The 18,376-nt window shown below is 43.8% G+C and overlaps 1 protein-coding gene and 1 pseudogene across 1 annotated transcript in view; both read right to left on the reverse strand.

Moving 5' to 3' along the window:
- Positions 1-18,376, reverse strand: part of LOC149360869 (tRNA-queuosine alpha-mannosyltransferase-like) — a 495,599-nt gene that overhangs the window by 313,689 nt on the left and 163,534 nt on the right. The window lies entirely within an intron of this gene.
- On the reverse strand, positions 307-4,834 carry LOC149360871 (uncharacterized; annotated as a pseudogene).

Below are 18,376 nucleotides of genomic sequence, written 5' to 3' on the forward strand. Positions count from 1 at the left end.
GAAAGAAATCATCCACTAAGCGAATTCATTGCTACAACCGCGCTAATTTTGATAGGATTAACTGTACACTGCAATCGTTTTCGGATGGCTTCCTAGCTCACTATTCATCTCGCTCAGTCGAAAAAAAATTGGCAATCGCTCAAAAGACACATTGCCTAATCGTGTTGACAAGTTTGTGCCAGTAATTACCATCAGATATCATAGAAATGCACCGTGGTTCAGTTCACTTTAGTTTATTTCCTTAAAGATCCCTATTCAGGGGTATTACATAAGGGGTGGGGCTACAGATATAACATGAGGTTTGGTTTAATCTAACATCAGCTGCGTTAACTCTTGGTGGAATCTTGATGGACAGGTAATGGATGCGACTTGATGGGAAAGGCCGTTCCAGTCGGATGTTGCTCTGGCAAAAAACGAGGCCGAGAATGCAGTGGTACGGGAGCGTGGACGAACAACTTGAAGCGGATGACCAATGCGCTTGGATATGTGAATGCGGCGTACGATGTAGGGTGCTTCGTGCAATGAACTGTTGAAGAATTTATGAAAAAGGCAGAGACTAGCAATGCGCCGGCGATGGGAAAAAAGTGACAAGTTAATTTCAGCTTTTAAAGACAATACACTGGTGTCGTATGAGTATTCGGAATGAATGAATCTAACAGCACGATTTTGAACTTGTTCAAGGTTAGCCTTCAGATAATTTTGAGGGGGATCCCAGATGGCTGAAGCGTATTCAAGTTTAGGTCTTATCAGTGACTGATATGCTAGTATTTTAAGCCTTTTGGTGCATGGCGTATGTGGCGTTTGAGGAAACCTAGTTTTTGGTTGACCGATGAAATGATGTTCACAATATGCGCATTCCAGGATAGGTTAGTTGATAGTGTGACGCCTAGGTACTTTAATGTTTGCACAGATTCTATTGGTAGGTTGTCTATTGTGTAAGCAGAACGAAAAGGTCTAAGACTTCGGGTGAATGACATGAGCTTACATTTGTTAGGGTTAAGAGTCATTAACCACTGGTCGCACCATTTTTGTACACTGTTAAGGTCGGTCTGAAGAGTGTTTTTGTCTGAGATGTTAGTTACTGTACGATAAATAACGCAGTCGTCAGCAAATAAGCGGATTGAGGAAGACACATGCAAGGGTAAATCGTTAATGTATATTAAGAAAAGAAGAGGACCAAGGACGGACCCTTGTGGGAGGCCTGAGGTTACGGTAGAGGGCTAGACGACTGGCTGTTTATGAGCACGGATTGAGTACGATTAGTAAACTGTTCTAACCACCTTAAGACATGTGGGTGTAAATTTAAGAGGGAAAGTTTTAGCTGCAAGCGTCGGTGGGATACTTTATCGAATGCTTTAGTGTAATCTAAAAATACAGCGTCAGTCTGGATGTTACAGTCAAGATTTGCATGCAGGTCGTGTAGAAAAAGTGCCAACTGTGTTTCACATGAAAATCCTTTCCTAAAATCCATGTTGTGAAGAGTGAAAGAAGTTGCTAGTATCTAAGAAGTTCATGATTTGCGAGTATATGACATGTTCCATGATCTTGCACGGCACGCTGGTTAGTGAGATGGGACGATAATTCAAAGGGGAATTTTTATTACCTGATTTTTATACGGGAACGACCTTTCCCAACTTCCAGTCGTGAGGCAAAATACCTGTAGATAATGGCTGCGAAAATATGAGGCACAAAAATTTTGCAGAGGTATGTTTGCTATTTTTTAACACTTTCGAGTTGATTTCGTCGATGCCGGCTGATGATGAGAGTTTAATATTTTGAATTTGGGAAGCGACGCCATCACCCGAGAACGTTGTGGCCGGCATGTTATTCGTTATGTTTCTGGGAAGGGTAGACGCGGAAAGTAGGCCGGTATCCTTGGTAAATACAGATGAAAATGCGTGATTAAACATGTCTGCACTGTCAGCATCTGTGATTATTTCATCACATTCGTTAGTGAGAATAACTTCGCGGGGCTGTTGGGGGTTTATTATTTTCCAAAATTTTTCTGGGCTGTGGCGTAGGATGTTAGGCAAATCATTTTAGAAAAAAGTGCTTTGCGTCGCGGATAGCTGCTAGACAATCTTTTTCGGCTGCGTAGTATTTATTCCATGCTGAAGTGCTCGGTCTAAGTTTGGCTGCGCGGAAAAGTCTTTTTGTCTTATTTTCTATTCGTTTTATGAACCTTGTGAACCATGGTTTGTGGCGATTTTCATGAAAAGTGGTTTTCGGAATGAATTTTTTTGTTAGTTCGTGTACCTTAGTTTTAAATACAGTCCAGTTGTCTTCAGGAGATCTGTTATGAAATGATGCTTCAAAGGATGGAAGGAAGGCAGTTAGTTCATTATTTATAGTCTCATAGTTCCCTTTATCGTACAGGGCGATAGTTTTTTTGTGAGTGACACGTAGTTTTGGAGCAAAGGAAAATGTGGCATGGATTACCTTGTGATCACTGATATCTGGTAGGAAACAAATAGACGTTAGGCTTTCCGGGTGGTTTGTTAGTATCAGGTCTAGAATAGTGGCGGAGTTTTCTGCTACACGTGTCGGCTCCGAAATGAGTTGCGTAAGGTTAGAATTAAGACATACGTCAAGAAAATATTTTGATTCAGTGTTAGCAGCCGTTTGGGTACGCCAATCAATATTTGGAAAGTTAAAGTCACCGAATAGTAGGATATGTGCATTAGGGTGTGATGTAGCAACGTCACACAGAATTTTATTTAATTTTGCGCAGAAATCAGCATTACTGTTTGGAGGGCGGTAGCAGACACCCAGCAACACTGTTTGGGGCGAGGTTCGAATGAGAAGCCAAAGAATTTCCAGATCTGAGACAAGGTTGATTGGCGTACATGACAACTGCTGGCTTGCTGCTATTAACCCCCCCCCCCCCCCCCCCCACCTCGTGTTTCTTTACGACCTTTGCGATAAATGCCAAAACCGGGAAAGTCTGTCTGTATTTCATGGTCGCTAACATCGTTGGTCAACCAGGTTTCTGTTAGGATGAACAGGTTACTATCAGATGATGACATGAGGTTGAATACGGTATCGCGTTTCGGAAGAAAGCTACGAATGTTCTTAAAGATAACGGAAAATGAAAGCTTGTGCTGGGGCGTAGGATGGGAACAGTTTCTTACCCTGATATCGCGAGATGATAGCTATGAGATTTATTTGACTGTTTCTGATGATGCATCGTAGTAATAGCGCTTCGGGCCAATGAAAAGAGTTTTGAAAGGAAGGGCGAAAGCTACTTTTTTCTCTATTGCAAACGCAACAATGTGTTTGCGAGCAGTTCTCACAGGCCGTGAAAAATCTTCGCCGATACTAATATCGGTACCCTTCAACTTGCGTCCATTAGCCAAGATGAGCTTTTTAGTTTGGTGGTATGTGAGCTTTACGATGATTGGACGGTCTGTGCTGTCAGAATGGCGGTCGATGCGATGAGCACGTTCGATTTCTTTTGTGTCTAAATTTATGTTTAAGAGGGTATTGCATTGATCAATTATTAGTTGTTCCGATTGCGCAGAGGTTTCAGATGGGTTTGTGTCGCGTATGCGTAAAATATCAGGTTGTTTCTTCGGGATCGGTTTTCTAAATCATCAATGCGGGTTTCTAATCTGCATATCAGCTGGTTAGTTTGGACTGTTTTACCTTTGGCGCTGTCAATTTCTGTTTGCAGAGTCATTAGGTTTTCGTGCTGACTCTCTACTTGAGCCATCCTTTGGCTCAGATCAAGTAATTTCTTGTCTGTAGCTAGGAGTTGGTGCTTCAGATCTTGTATTAACGCGATTAGAGTCTCCTGACCGGCATTTAATTTTATGCGAAGCATATTGCTAGAGCTACCACTCACGCCGTCGGCGTGGGACTCCTAAACGTCACACCACGTGACACCGTGACGTCACACCACGTGACACCGGATGAGAGAGGCGGCCTCCACCTCGCGCCGTCGCCGTGGGACCGCTAGCCGTCACGCCAGGTGACACCGTGACGTCGTCGGGACGATGCCATCGCACAGACGCCGGAATGTCCTCGAGCGGCATTCCCGCGCATTTCGAACGCGCGTTCACACTCGGTGTTTGTGAAACGCTCGCTCCACCGGGCAGGCAGACGCGGCTTCCCTGGCAATCCAGGCGCTCATCCAACGCGCGTCTCGGGGATAGTCGGCGTTCCGCTGTAGCCATGCCGTTGTCTTCCCCCACGACGAAGGCTTCTAGTGGTTGTATTAAAATGACCAAGTATGCAACCAAGGAAAGCCATGTATTACCAAGCCTAGCCAGCAATATGCTTCGCATCTGACTAGGCTTAACCTTAGCTAAGCCTCAGCCATAATTTTTTGTAGTTCACTTAGTACGGCGGTATTATCGTTAGGGCCGGGGTTGGTTTCAATGTCCCCCGACAACAACAGCAATGAACGAATCACGGATACACATTCAGTTACAATGGCAAGGCACATCTGAGGGCTCGGTAGCTGTATCAAAGCGTAATTGCTAGATTTTTTAGAACGGGATTCTGTTTTACTAACCTGCATGGCGAAAACCATAGGGTTAGCTGGCAGTGTTGTGGCACACCCACCGAGCCCACAGAGTGCTGCTGAAGGTCGCTGCCCTTTTATATGTTGCTGATGGATTGCTGTCCCTGTCGCTTGGGCCGCCCAATGTCGGTCGAGTTCCCAGGCATCCACTGTTGGTGCTTGCGCACGTGTTGCAGCGGCGATGACAGTCATGATGCCGGTGTCCAGTTCGTTTTGTTTCCACTCCGGCGCATGCCTCGATGGCACACACCAGTGCGAAGTCAGCATAGCGGGCAACATGCAAGTGACTGCGGCGATGAGCACCTGCATGGCGAAAACGATAGGGTTAGCTGGCAGTGTTGTGGCACAGCCATCGAGCCCACAGAGAGCCCACAAATCCCCTTCGTCGTCTTAATAAAAAGGAAAAACGCTTGTACCGCCAAGCAGTCAAAACAGGTCTTCCATCGTCATGGGCAAAGTGCAGGCATTGCGATCATGAAGATCAGTCACTGCTTAAAACAACTCGTCATCATTTCTTCAGTCACGACCTGTCCACCATGTTAACCAATAACTCTCATAGAATCTGGCGCGTCATCAATTCGAGTTCTCAGCCCGAAATAGTACTAATCATTCCTGACGATGATCCAGGCACTCACACTGAGTGTGCACAGCTTCTTAACGACGGATTCGTTTCAGTGTCACCGATGAAGACACCACTTCCTCGCCCATGTTACAGACATCTTCCGTCACTTCCATGCCAGATATTATCATTAGTGAATCAGGCATTCTTGCCCTTTTCACTAACGTCAAAATTCCTACTAGCTCTGATCATCTTGGATTTAATAACATAACACTAAAGAATGTCTCTCTAAACCTCTATCAAGTATTTACATCACTTTTTTCACAATCATTATCATCTGGTACAATTCCTGATGACTGGCGTACAGCGAAAGTAATACCCATTTTTAAATCCGGAGACCACACCATTCCACTTAACTATCGCCCTATCTCATTAACCAGCAATATCTGTAACCTCCTGGAGAACATAATTCATACTGAAATAATTAATTATCTAGAGGGACACGATATCGTTTTCAAATACCAGCACGGTTTTCGCAGGGGTTATTCATGCGACACCCAACTAGCTGGATTTACTAACGACATACGAGGTCTGTTACAAAAGTATCCGACTATTTTTTTTTTACGAACACCTGATGGATTTGAAACAAGCGCGCTTACAGCAGCCGACCTTGAACCCTCGTGCGCATGCACGAATTTTTTCCCGCCTGCCGATAGCGTCAGTCGCTGGGAAGCAGCGTTTGAGTGAGGGAGGGCGCAGTGCTCTCGTCGGTTCTTTTGTTGCAAGGAAAATGGCGGAGCGAGAGGAGCAGCGCTACTACCTCAAATTTGGCCAGAAACTTGGCGATAGCCATGTGGAAACCATTCGAAATGTTCAGGCGGCTTTCGGTGAGGATGCTATGAGCAGCACACAGAATAAGCAGTGGTGCAACTGGTTTAAAGACGGCCGCACAACCGTGGAGAGAGAGCCACGCTCCGGTCGGCCATCAACATGCCGAAATGACCAGGTAATTGCCGAAGTGAACGCTGTGGTGATGCGGGACTGTTGTGTGACTATCCGAGAAATTGCGGAAGAGGTGGATATCAGCAATTTTTCTGCACATTCCATTGTCACCGAAGATTTGGCCATGGAGAGAGTTGCGGCGAAGTTCGTGCCGAAGCTGCTGACGGTGGAGAAAATGCAGCTTCGTGTTGAAGTCTCACAGGCGATGCTGGATTCCACAAACAGTTACCTTGACTTTACCGACGCCGTAATCACTAGTGACGAGTCTTGGGTGTACGGGTACGACCCGGAAACCAAATCCCAGCCGTCACAGAGGACGCACTCCACGTCGCCAAGACCAAAGAAGGCCCGCCAAGTGCGCAGCAATGTCAAAGTGATGCTGACTGCTTTTTTGACTCCCTCTGTGTGGCACACCACGAGTACGCACCCCACAGGATCAAAGAATGACTAAAGAGTACTACAGGAATGTCCTCCATCGCCTACGTGGTGCCGTGCGGCGCAAGAGACCGGAATTGAGGTCAACAAAAAATTGGCGCATCCCTCGCGGCATTGCTCCTGCGCATTCCTCGCATTTGATTCAGACTTTTATGACGAAAAACTTGACTCCTGTAGTTCAACAGGCTCCTTACTCTCCTGATATGTCCCCCTACGACTTCTGGCTGTTTCCTAAAATCAATATGCCATTGAAAGCAGCGCGATTTCAGAAAAGAATGGACATTATGGCTGCAACGACAGCAGAGCTAAATTCCATTCCGAAAAGGGCCTTTTCGGAATACTTCCAACAATGGCAGCACCGCTTGGAGATGTATATGGAGCCCCAAGGAGGCTACTTTGAAGGTTATTAGGTTTTTAACGCTCCAGTTATGCCAGTTTTTTTTTCTTCGGGCAAAGGTCGGATACTTTCCTAACAGACCTCGTATTTTCCGCAGTAGGCGCTGGCTTGCAGGTTGACGCATTACTTATAGACTTTTGTAAAGCTTTTGATCACGTTCCCCATCACAGGCTCTTAACCAAAGCGACAAAATTAAATCTCCATCCAAACGCTATTTCATGGATCAAACAATTCCTCTACAATAGAAAACAATTCACCTCTGTCAACGGCTTTAACTCGTCTTCTGCCCCCGTAACATCTGAAGTCCCCCAGGGAAGTATACTTGGCCCTCTGCTTTTTTTTAATTTTTATTAACAATCTACCGAAGTTTGTATCGCCTCAAATTAGGTTATTCGCGGATGATTGTGTTGTATATCGAAATATTATTAATGAAACCGACCGCCATTCCCTTCAAACTGATCTTGACTCGGTAACGCCTTTGTGTTCCTTCTGGCTAATGTGTCTAAATGTCTCATGTGGCTAATGTCTCTGCATTCTTGTATGGGGAACTACCACACTAAGAAACAGGTTAAAACAGTCCAGGCTCCAAAATAAGACAATCCGTGTTATAACCCGGTCTGCCTACGATCATCCGATTGCAGCCTTGCTCCATAACCTGAATTTGCTAAGCGTTAATGGTGTACATAAATACCAGCTTTGTAAATGCTTGGTTCGTGGCAAACTACAGCACAGTAATTAGCCTATTAACTTTGCTGAGTCGGAAATCAAAGAGCAATTGGTTTATAATACGCGAAATCCCTTATACTGGAAAGTACAGTATTGGAGACTGCAGACTGCAGACTGCACACTGGAGACTATATGTTATATGGGGCTTTATGGCGCATAAGCAACTATGGCTATCATGCGCCAAACACAAGGTTAGATGACGTTATGTCAAGTGTACAGAGGTTACATTATAATAGATTTAAAACATTGGCTTTGTTTAGAAACTTACAAACAAGTGAAAACTCGACAAGTGTTTGCTCGCCTAAAAACAATGCGGGATGAAATGGAATGTGTTCATTGTAAAATACCGTAAAAAAAATTGTTCTAAGTTCTTCGAGAAGCGAACAAGAAATTAAAATGTGATTTACCGTGAGCTCCTCACCACACATTTCACACACAGGTTTGTCTTTTTTTGTTAATAAGAAGTTATGAGCGATGTGTGTGTGACCTACACGTAAACGACATAAAATTACTTCGATAAAACGCTCTTTATGGTGGCATGATTTCCATTCTTTTAAAATGGGCTTTATGGTATGCAGCTTGTTCTGTCCTTCATTTTCCCAAGTAGCTTGCCACTTGGCTCTTAGTCTGCTATGCACTAACTTCATGTAATCCCTAGGAGGCAAATTCACATGTTTTATTTCCATGGTTCTGGTTTGCGCAGCACACATGGCGGCTCTCTCATTGTCCCTAATGCCAACGTCACTGGGAACCCAGCAGAATTTTATAACATGTTTTTGTGTTGTCACCTTTACTATATTGTGTATGATGCTTCCAATCAGTGGTTCAGTTGCATTTTTTGTTTAATGCTGTAAGGACGCTCAGTGAATCTGTATAAATGATGCTCTTTTTGATCTTTTCATTTGTTATTTTCTGTACCGCAACACTAATAGCATAACACTCCGCGGTGAAAACTGTAGCACATGAGGGAAGTCGTACTGCATGTCCATTTTTTCCTTGTATTACTGCGCTTCCTACATGAGCATGAGTTTTTGACCCGTCAGTATAAAATGCAGTGTAATTTCTGTATTTTTCTTGTAGTGCTAGATATTCTCGTATTATATGGTCGTGTGGTGTACACGTTTTCCTCAGGCCTTTTAGTGTGACGTCACACACTATGGGGAGAGTGTACCACGGTGGTAACGCTTCGTGTCTTGGGGAAATATTTTTGATTTCATTTAGTATGTTCAGGGCTTGGCATTTTTCTTCGAAGCGCAAGAGAAATGGCTTAACTGCGTGAGGCTTGTTGTTGAAGAGTATTCGGGATGGGCATTTCGTGACAATTGGGTAACAGAGATGTTTGGGCAGAGAAATGATTTTGAGGATGTATGTACAAGTTAGTGCAGTTCTTCGATCTTCGAAGGAAGGTTCATTCGTTTCCACATACAGACTTGCTATTGGTGAAGTTCTGTAAGCACCGGAAGACAACCTTAAACCAAGATTGTGGATAGGATCTAGTCGTTTTATGTAGGACGGTCTTGCTGAGCCATATACTATGGACCCATAGTCTAACTTAGAGCGAACCAGAGAACGATGTATATGTAACAGGCATGCCCTATCAGACCCCCAGCGTTTTCTTGACAGTAGTTTCAGTACATTGAGGGCCTGAGAACCTTTTTTCTTTAAGCTGTTTATATGTGGCAAGAAGGTGAGCTTTTTATCGAAAGTTATCCCTAGAAATTTATCCTCTTGTTTGACAGGTAATTGGGTTCCCGGTCAAAAAATCCTTCAAAGTTCCTTCAGGGAGCCAACAGGATTCTTGACTGTCACCTCTACATGCACCTGAAGGTCCTGAAGAAATCTGCATGGATGCTCTGTTTGCAATGGCGCGACTCTGACGGGGCTGAAGGCATCTCCATTAGCAGCTCTGTTTGCACCGGCGCGGCTCTGACGGTGCTGAAGGCATCTCCGTCAGCCCCTCTGTTTGTACCGGCGTGACTCTGACGGTGCTGAAGGCATCTCCGTCAGCAGCTCTGTTTGCACCGGCGCGTCTCTGAAGGTGCTGAAGGGATCTCCGTCAGCACGTCTGTTTGTACCGGCACGACTCTGACAGTGCCGAAGGCATCTCCATTAGCAGCTCTGTTTACCGGCGTGACTCTGACGGTCCTGCAGAAATCTGCATGCAGCTGCTCTGTCTGCGGGCGACGTTAGCTTCGACCGTCACCGGCATAGCTGCGAATCGCTTCGGGAAAGTTATAATACTGGCAAGAAGCTTAATTTTACGTTTTAATCGGTTTGTGTAGCACACACCTTGTAGTACCAGCACAACCGCTCACCGGTGGAGATTTATTTGGCCAGAAAGCAGCTTACGAAATTAGCGGGGACATTACTGAAACACACGTACGTATGCTCAAACACATACAATATTCGTGCAAATTGCATGATTCTTGCAAGCACGCATTAAGTATATGTGAGCTGCGCGCCCTTCCGATAGTGCCTGAAAATTCTTTGCACGGAGGCCATGAATCGCTGTAGAGCTCGCGCTCTCGATCATATGGCTTTCAAGGATCATCCGGCCGGCTTCACTCGATCCTGGCTCATTTTCGGCAAAACTGTACACATATCATATATCAATATTGGACGGTAAACGTTGTCTCGTAGTGAACTTGACAACTGATGCGTACCAACCAAGCGGTTCGCATAACTGAAGTACTACTGCGTTTCGTGCGAAGCATGCAAAGACGGCCGGCCGCTATTCGGCTTTGCTGACTTTTCTTCACTCGTCCTCGGCGCAGACGATTCCAGGCGCACGGCATAAACTACGGCCAGGTGAAAAAAATGTGTGTTAGCTGCGCAGTTAATTTTAATCTAGGGAGAACCATCAATTGAGGCGAATGAATTTTTAAAAGGTGCTGCACAATTAATTCTAGCTTAACGCGTTTGTGCGCGTTGCGCGCAAAAAATAGAGCAAATGTGGTATCGGTACGTACGTCGATCATACTTCATACTCAAAACTGATTATGTTCGACCTTTCCGCTATGCATATGCTGCGCACCGCGTGCAGTGAACCCGCCCGCTATCAGGGCAGATCTGTCTATCTGATAGCCAGTACACGTACGCATGTTTGTGTGCGGCATACACCGGCCAGGAACTGCGCCAGTCGGAATTAACTTTTTCTACTACGCATAGCCTTCCCTCGATCCTCGATCATCCTTTCAGCAAGGTGGAGACGCTGCATGCATGCTCGATCGTCCAGATGCTCGATCGGGCAACGAAACCAGTGCCCATATTCTACGCGGGGGCGCGCGCCCGCACCGATTTTCGTAGTCACGAGGAATTCATACGCCAGCGCACCTTTCAGTCGGGGATTAAGGTGACTGAATGCAGCGCACAGCGCTATAAGCGCGGCAAAGACGTGCAGCAAATTGCTCGCGCTGAACGACAGCGCAAATATTTTTTTTTTCCATGGCGCGACGTTTCTGTTTAAATAATTTTCACCAAGCAGGAAAGCGTCCTGCACTTGCATTGACTGTTGAAGCCAAGCGCAGTGAGTACACTGAAGTCCCCTCGAGGCATCTGTGTTGTCATGAGAAGCCGCACAACTCATGTGCGGCTCTCCTTCAGTCTTTATCTCCCAAATTCCCCTCCCTACGCAGAGTAGCATGCCAGCGATATTGAGACACCGGCTAAATTCTCTGTATTTCATTAAAGAGTCTCTCTCACTCTGGCGATGTGTATCATTGAAAACATTAAACTCGCCCACCTAGCACCGCGATGTCAAGTGAACATATTCCTTGACGCTGGATTCATGATCTCTATGCAGTTAATTCCCAGCCCTCTGTATGTCACAGTAAGTGAATGGGGATTAACCATCACATCACACCAACTGGCCAGCTCCACTGGCTGGAGGACCTTCTTTGAAAGGCATTTGCGTAAAAATTCTTCGTATCACTGTAGGGTATACGGCAACTTAATTGACAGCAGTAACAGAATTTTGGTTCCAGGAACACACCCATGGAACATGTAACGCTGCATTAAAAATAAGTGCAGCCAGTTTTGAGGCTTTGAGGTTTTGAGGATTGTTCTCGCAATCACTCTCCGAAGGTACCATTCCAGACGACTGGGAAATGGGGAAGGTCGTTCTCGTCCACAAATCAGGTAGTACTGATTCACCTCTTAATTATCGCCCCATTTCATTAACAAGTGTACCTTGCAAAATCATGGAACATGTCATTTAATCTCAAATCATGCAATTTTTGGATTCAAATAATTTCTTCCATCCATCACAGCATGGATTTCGCAAGGGGTTCTCCTGCGAAACTCAACTAGCCGTTTTTCTACATGATATTCACGCCAACCTTGATACTAACCTGCAAACTGACTCCATTTTCTTAGATTTCGCTAAGGCATTCGACAAAGTACCTCATCAACACTTGCTTCTTAAACTATCCCAGTTGAAGTATACATCCGAACATAATTGCATGGATTAAAGCTTTCCTCACGCATCGCTCTCAGTCCGTCGTCATTAATAACCAACTTTCCAACCCGCTTCCAGTAACCTCTGGCGTCCCACAGGGTTCTGTTCTCGGTCCTTTGTTATTCCTCATATACATTAATGATTTACCCCAGCATGTCTCTTGTCACCGCCGCTTATTCGCCAATGATTGCGTCATTTATCGCTCAGTGACTAACCATTCTGACCAAGAATCCCTTCAGGCAGACCGGCGCCATGTGCAAGACTGGTGCTCCCAGTGGATTATGATGCTCAACTCTAACAAATGCAAGTGCATGTCCTTTCACCGCCGTCGAAATCTTCTTGTTTTCAAATACACAGTCTGCAATTCCCCAGTTGACCTCGTCCAGTCATATAAATACTTAGGAGTCACCATTTCTAATGATTTATCTTCGCGTTTGCACGTGACTAACCTGATATCATCTTCTAATAAAACACTAGGTTTCTTAAAACATCACCTACGGGAAGCCCCACAACACGTAAGACTACAAGCGTACATCTCATTCATTAGAACTAAATTTGAATACGCATCACCCATCTGGAGCCCTTATCAAGATCGCTATCGAATCTTTCAAAACAGGGCTATCAGATTCATGCACTACTCATACTAGTACGATGTCAGCATATCATCCCTCAAATCGTAGTCAGGTCTAGCTAATCTTTCTAGTCGCCGTCGCATAGCCAGTCTTGTCCTGTTTCACAAGTTCTTTTATTCACCACTAAAACAAGAAGCATACATTTGCGCACTTCCACAATGTAGGTCCCACCGCATCGGTCGATCATTCTCTTCCAAGTTTTGCGTCCACGTGGCCGTACCACTGTTTTTGCCAACTCATTTTTTTCTCGTGCAGCAGCTGACTGGAACGGCCTTCCCCATAATGTTGCTGCCATAACATGTTCATCATCATTTTCAAGCACTGTTGATTCCTGCATTTCGTAAACCTCACCCCTTATGTAACACCCTGGAAAAGGGTCTTTAAGGAAAATAAAGTGATGTGATGAGATCTACAAACATGATTTATTACACACACTAGGCCACAACAACAAAGCAGAGGGAGTAATAAATGTTGGACCGGAACGTTCATTATTCTTTACACTTAAAAGCAGCAAACATTTTAAACACATGAAAAAACAAGGATGACGAAGCATCATACTATCAGGCTGCAAGGCCAGGTATATCCTTATGTCTAGAGACCAGATTTTAGGCAAATGCCTATTTTTTTCAAGGCATCATAGGCGCACCATTTTTACATATGAGCATGAATTAGGCGTTCACGACATGTTTAATACACATTTGATGGTGCCTATAAATGCCTATTTTGGGCGTCAGCGCCTATAAATGCCGATTTCCAACGTTGGTGCCTAAAAATGCCCTATCTTGAAGAAAATGGCCCTGATAGTTTTGTAGTTTTGTTTTCAGATTCTCTTTGTTTTCGAATCCATTTCGGTTTCGAGTTGAACCCACACATGGCAACATTAAATGACTTCGTCACTTGGGTGTGGTGAACACTACTCCAACGCCGACTGTGTAGATAATGTCAACCACATCAGCCAAAAATATCGAAATAACCTTTTTCCTGTTTCTGCCGTTTTGTAGTTACAGCTTGTAAACTCTGGCTGTTAAAATGGTAGTTGACCAGCCCAGTCAAAAGAAACCATTGGAACCAATTAGATTTCCAATGGGTTCCAATTGGACGAGTTCAGTTTCCAATTGGTTCCAATTGGAATGGTGTTCCAATTGGACGGTCCAAATGGACTATCCAATTGGACCGTTTGGGTTTCCAATTGGAATGGTGTTCCAATTGGATGGTCCAAATGGACTATCCAATTGGACCATTTGGGTTTCCAATTGGTGAGCCCAATTGATCTTACCCATCATCCAATTGGTCCGCCGAACAGCACCCAATTTATCCAATGAATGTTTGCATGTTTGACGAAAAAGGTAGAACTAATATGGTACTTACAATAAGAGCTATCAGTAGCTTAGCCTAATAAATTGTACTCATCACCTACACCACCACTGGAGCTGAAATTAAATTAAATAACTGCGCTCAGTGGGCAAGCACCACCGGCCCCAGCATGAGAGCCTAATAAATTGGGTATATAAGTTGGAGCAGAAGTGTGTTCTCTGGATGTACATATTGAGCTAATGTATGCTACTAGTGCCTGAATGTGCAGTGTTGCTTGTGTGTGATGTATCTGTGTCTGTTGGCTTTGATTTCCATAAAAGCATGTTAATTTCAATTCCGTAGAAAAATGTTGATTGGCACTACCCAGTCAAAAAAAAAACCATTGGAACCAATTGGCTCAAAAGCCAACTGAAACCAATTGGTCTTTCCAATTGGTTTCTAGCGAATTGGTTCCAATGGTGCCCAAAAGTCAACTGGTTCCAATTGGAAATCTCAATGGTTTTTTTGACTGGGAGATGGTGCTACATTTTGGAAAGTACATGAAGTACGTAAGTTTCGTCCACATAATTCCCAGTGGGTTCGAGTTGACTGCAAATTGTTCCTTAAGCTGGCTGGATAAAGTTTAACTGGACAAAATTTGCCATATTGGTAATCTGCCTTATGATCATTCCTTGTGCCTCATCTGCATGTCATCCTAATAGCCTTTGGCGGCAGTTTTCTTGGAGCAGGCCGCACTGGACAGCCGAGAGCCGTGCCAGTCGTGCGTGCATACGGAACACATTCATGCACTCAAACAATGTTTGATGCTTGTATGAATATCACTCTTTTGGCGTCACTCCTATGTCATATTATCTCAACCCTTCAATCGAAATGGTTTCCTACAAGCACACTCCTGTAACATCTGTTGGTGCGGAGCGTTCCTTTTCAGCTTATAAGCTTGTTCTCAATGAGAAGAGGCACAATTTTGAGCCCACCAACATGGAGACGTTGCTTGTGTGCTACTGCTTTCATGACTTTAGCAGTGATTACTATATGAACGGTGTTTATTTATTATGAATCCCCAGTGGATGTACGTAGGCCCGTGCTGAACTATATAATTATTTTCGGCATATAAAGCATCACCAGCACTCAGCGGCTACATTTTTAGCATCTCGTACTTATGGTTTCCAGACCCTTTTAATAGCAAGCAACATTTTAAGTCCGCGTGACTTCCGACACTTGGAGCCACTAACTATAAAACGCAGTTTACACAAATGGCGACACATTTATTAATGTTAAAGCACCGTGCATGCCTGCAATAGATAAGTTTAATTCCTATGAGGATGACTCTGAACACATGTCGGATGCTTTAAAGTCATATTTGCGTCAATTGCTAAAAGCACGGCCTCTTGTTTTACTATTGTGCACGACAAGCAAATTGTTTGTTTCCAGGTATGCCAACGCATTTTAGAAGGCTTTGTAACCATCTCTTTTGCTCTGCTGAAGCATGCGTGTTGTACGAAAAGCTTCACGACAGCTTTAAAAAGAGTGCTTCTAAGGTTCGCACACAATGGTTAAGATCTCAAATCATTCCGGCTGTTTTTACTTTATGGCAGATATTGCGTGCTGATGTTCGGATCTGATAAGTGCAATTTTGATGCAGTTTATAGTGCCTATTTTTCTTTTTAGGTGCCTAAAATCAAATCTTAACCACCTATTTTTGGCGCCTAAAACATGCCTTCTTGGTGCCTAAAAATCCGGCCTCTACTTATGTCTTATAAATCCCATCAACAGACTTTGTCAGCATACATGGCAATGTGTTCTCTCTTGCATTATTTGCACTAAATACTTTGAAGCATAAATGTTCCAAGAATAAAAGAAACTTTGAGATTAGTGTAATATTGTCACGTAGTTGTGATGGCTGCAGTTTGGCAGTCAGGTAGACAGCAAAACGGCTTCCAAAGAAACACTGTTGGGCTGTTTCACACCCACAAAGAACTGAACGACTCGGCAGCGGTGTAGCAACAAGCGTGCTTGGCGGTCGTCGAAGACAATGCCTGCCGCTTGTGGCCGTGCTGAATTTATAACTGACGACGAACTTTTGACAATGTGACAATATGAAGCAACCTCCCGTCACAATCTGAAGATTGGTGTAATTGCTGCTAACTGCGATGAATTTCATGGCCACAAGTTTGAAAAAAGTTAAACACACCGAAGAGCTACCTTAAAGGAATACAAAAATAAAAATACACTGAAACTACCTTCATGAACTGCACATCATACATCACTACCAGATCAATCTCTTTCCTTCTGGTTGGGCACTTCACACAAGTATGAAACATTATTAATACTAAAGAAAACACATTGCAGAGACACATCATCAAGGGAGTGCAAACAATTATTCTGATCAGCCGGTGGGTGCTGACACTGCATGATATGTAGGACATCAAATACAAGTGGTGAAACAAGAAGCCTTTGGGAGTGAAAATATATACAGCCTGCAATCTCATAAGTTCCAAGTACATAACAATATGAGCCGTCTACCATTTTAACATAACAAGAGCTCGTCTTTTTTGGAGTCAAATAATCCGAACTGTGTATAATAATGCTGCCAATTTGTGCTCGAAAGTACCTAGACATCTGAGGAATGCAGCCAAAGTGTGAATTGAAAATCATTTTTAGCTGCTCGGGAAATGAAGGAACAGGGTGTGGCACACCTAGAGCACATGTCTGGTAGCTGTTTGTGTGCTAAGCGCCAATATTTTTCTTGGCAAAAGCCAAATGAGCTGGGAGCTCCAAATTTCTTTCTGTGCTTCGATAGCACTGCTGCATTATGCACCGTTCAGCGACCTGCATAGGCACCAGCTTGGCTGCTGACACAAGCCGCAGTGCATGGCCAATCCCATCTTCAAAAGGAACCATGGACACACCCCATAATGGGCCAAACATGCGCGTAGCTTTAGAAAGGTGCAGCAGCTGGTGAACATTATATGTCATAGCTGCCTCACCATAGAGCCTCGCTGCTATCCCTAGTAGCACAGTATGTAACTGCAACGTTGCCACAACATTGCCAATGTTGTACTATGTTGCGCTAACATTCTTCAACATTAGATAATGTTGCTGCAATGTTACCAAGCAACTTGCTGATAACGTTGCTCTGAAGTGGTCTTTTCACATTGCAGCAATATTGACACAAGTATTTTTGTTCAGTCAGATAATCCCAGTGATTTGTGCAATAACGTAAATTTGATACTACAAAACCTATACGAATGGAGCAATAGAAATTCCCTGCAGATCAACAGTGCAAAAACCAAAGCTGTCCTGTTTACACCCTATCAAAAGCCAATTATCTACAACTTTAACATTCATATGGGCAATAATCCTATTGAAGTGGTTTCAGAAGCAAAGACATTTGGTGTGACATTTCATCAGCACTTATCATGGAACTCACACGTGCAGCATATATTAACCAATCTTGCCAAAATATCAGGAGTACTCTGGAGGCTTCGTTATATTTTACCACTGAAATTTAAGCTATTAATATATAACGCGTTGTTCTATGCTCAACTAAATTACTGCGGACTTGTATGGGGCACAACATCAAAAGAAAACATAAATAAGATTTTTTCTCTGCAGAAGAAAGCCCTTCGTCTCGTAGTCAACATTCCAAGTGAAAGCCCATTACATAATACCTATTATGAATACAAAATTATACCTTTTCCAACATTATATGACTTTAACCTGTTGATGAGATATAAACATAGCTTAAAAACTAATAACAATGCATTTTTGTCTTTATGCAGTTTAAAAAGCCTTCCTGACAGGGGGTATGTATTTCGGAATAAGGGAACATGGCACGTATTCATGATATTGTTCACAGCGCAACAAGAACGGGAAAAACGAAAGACGATAGAGTAACACAAACAAGCGCTTACTCTATCGTCTTTCGTTTTTCCCGTTCTTGTTGCGCTGTGAACAATATCATGAATACTTACCAACTCGCCCAGATTTCTGCTTTGCTGAACATGGCACGTGCCATTCACCAGGCTAACACACGGGCTAGATAGCGTCGAAAATCGCCTTCCGAGATTATTGAAAAAATTATTAATGATGGAAATCGACCTGCAAACAGCCACTAAATGTAATATAAAACTTTATTTCATCAACCAGTTTCATGGCGTTTAACAGTGTCAACCATCTTCATAACCAAAAACAGAGCTTTTGTAACACGTCATTTCATCCCAGAGTACTGTAGTTGTGTCCATTTGTCTTTACTATTTCTTTTCCCTTATATTGAGGCGAGTTTGTTTATTAACGTTGTCATTTTTCAGGTCTGCTATCACGCGAGTGT

Source organism: Amblyomma mixtum, chromosome 2 (genome assembly GCF_055824585.1).
Source record: "Amblyomma mixtum isolate Tamu chromosome 2, ASM5582458v1, whole genome shotgun sequence".
Taxonomy (NCBI): domain Eukaryota; kingdom Metazoa; phylum Arthropoda; class Arachnida; order Ixodida; family Ixodidae; genus Amblyomma; species Amblyomma mixtum.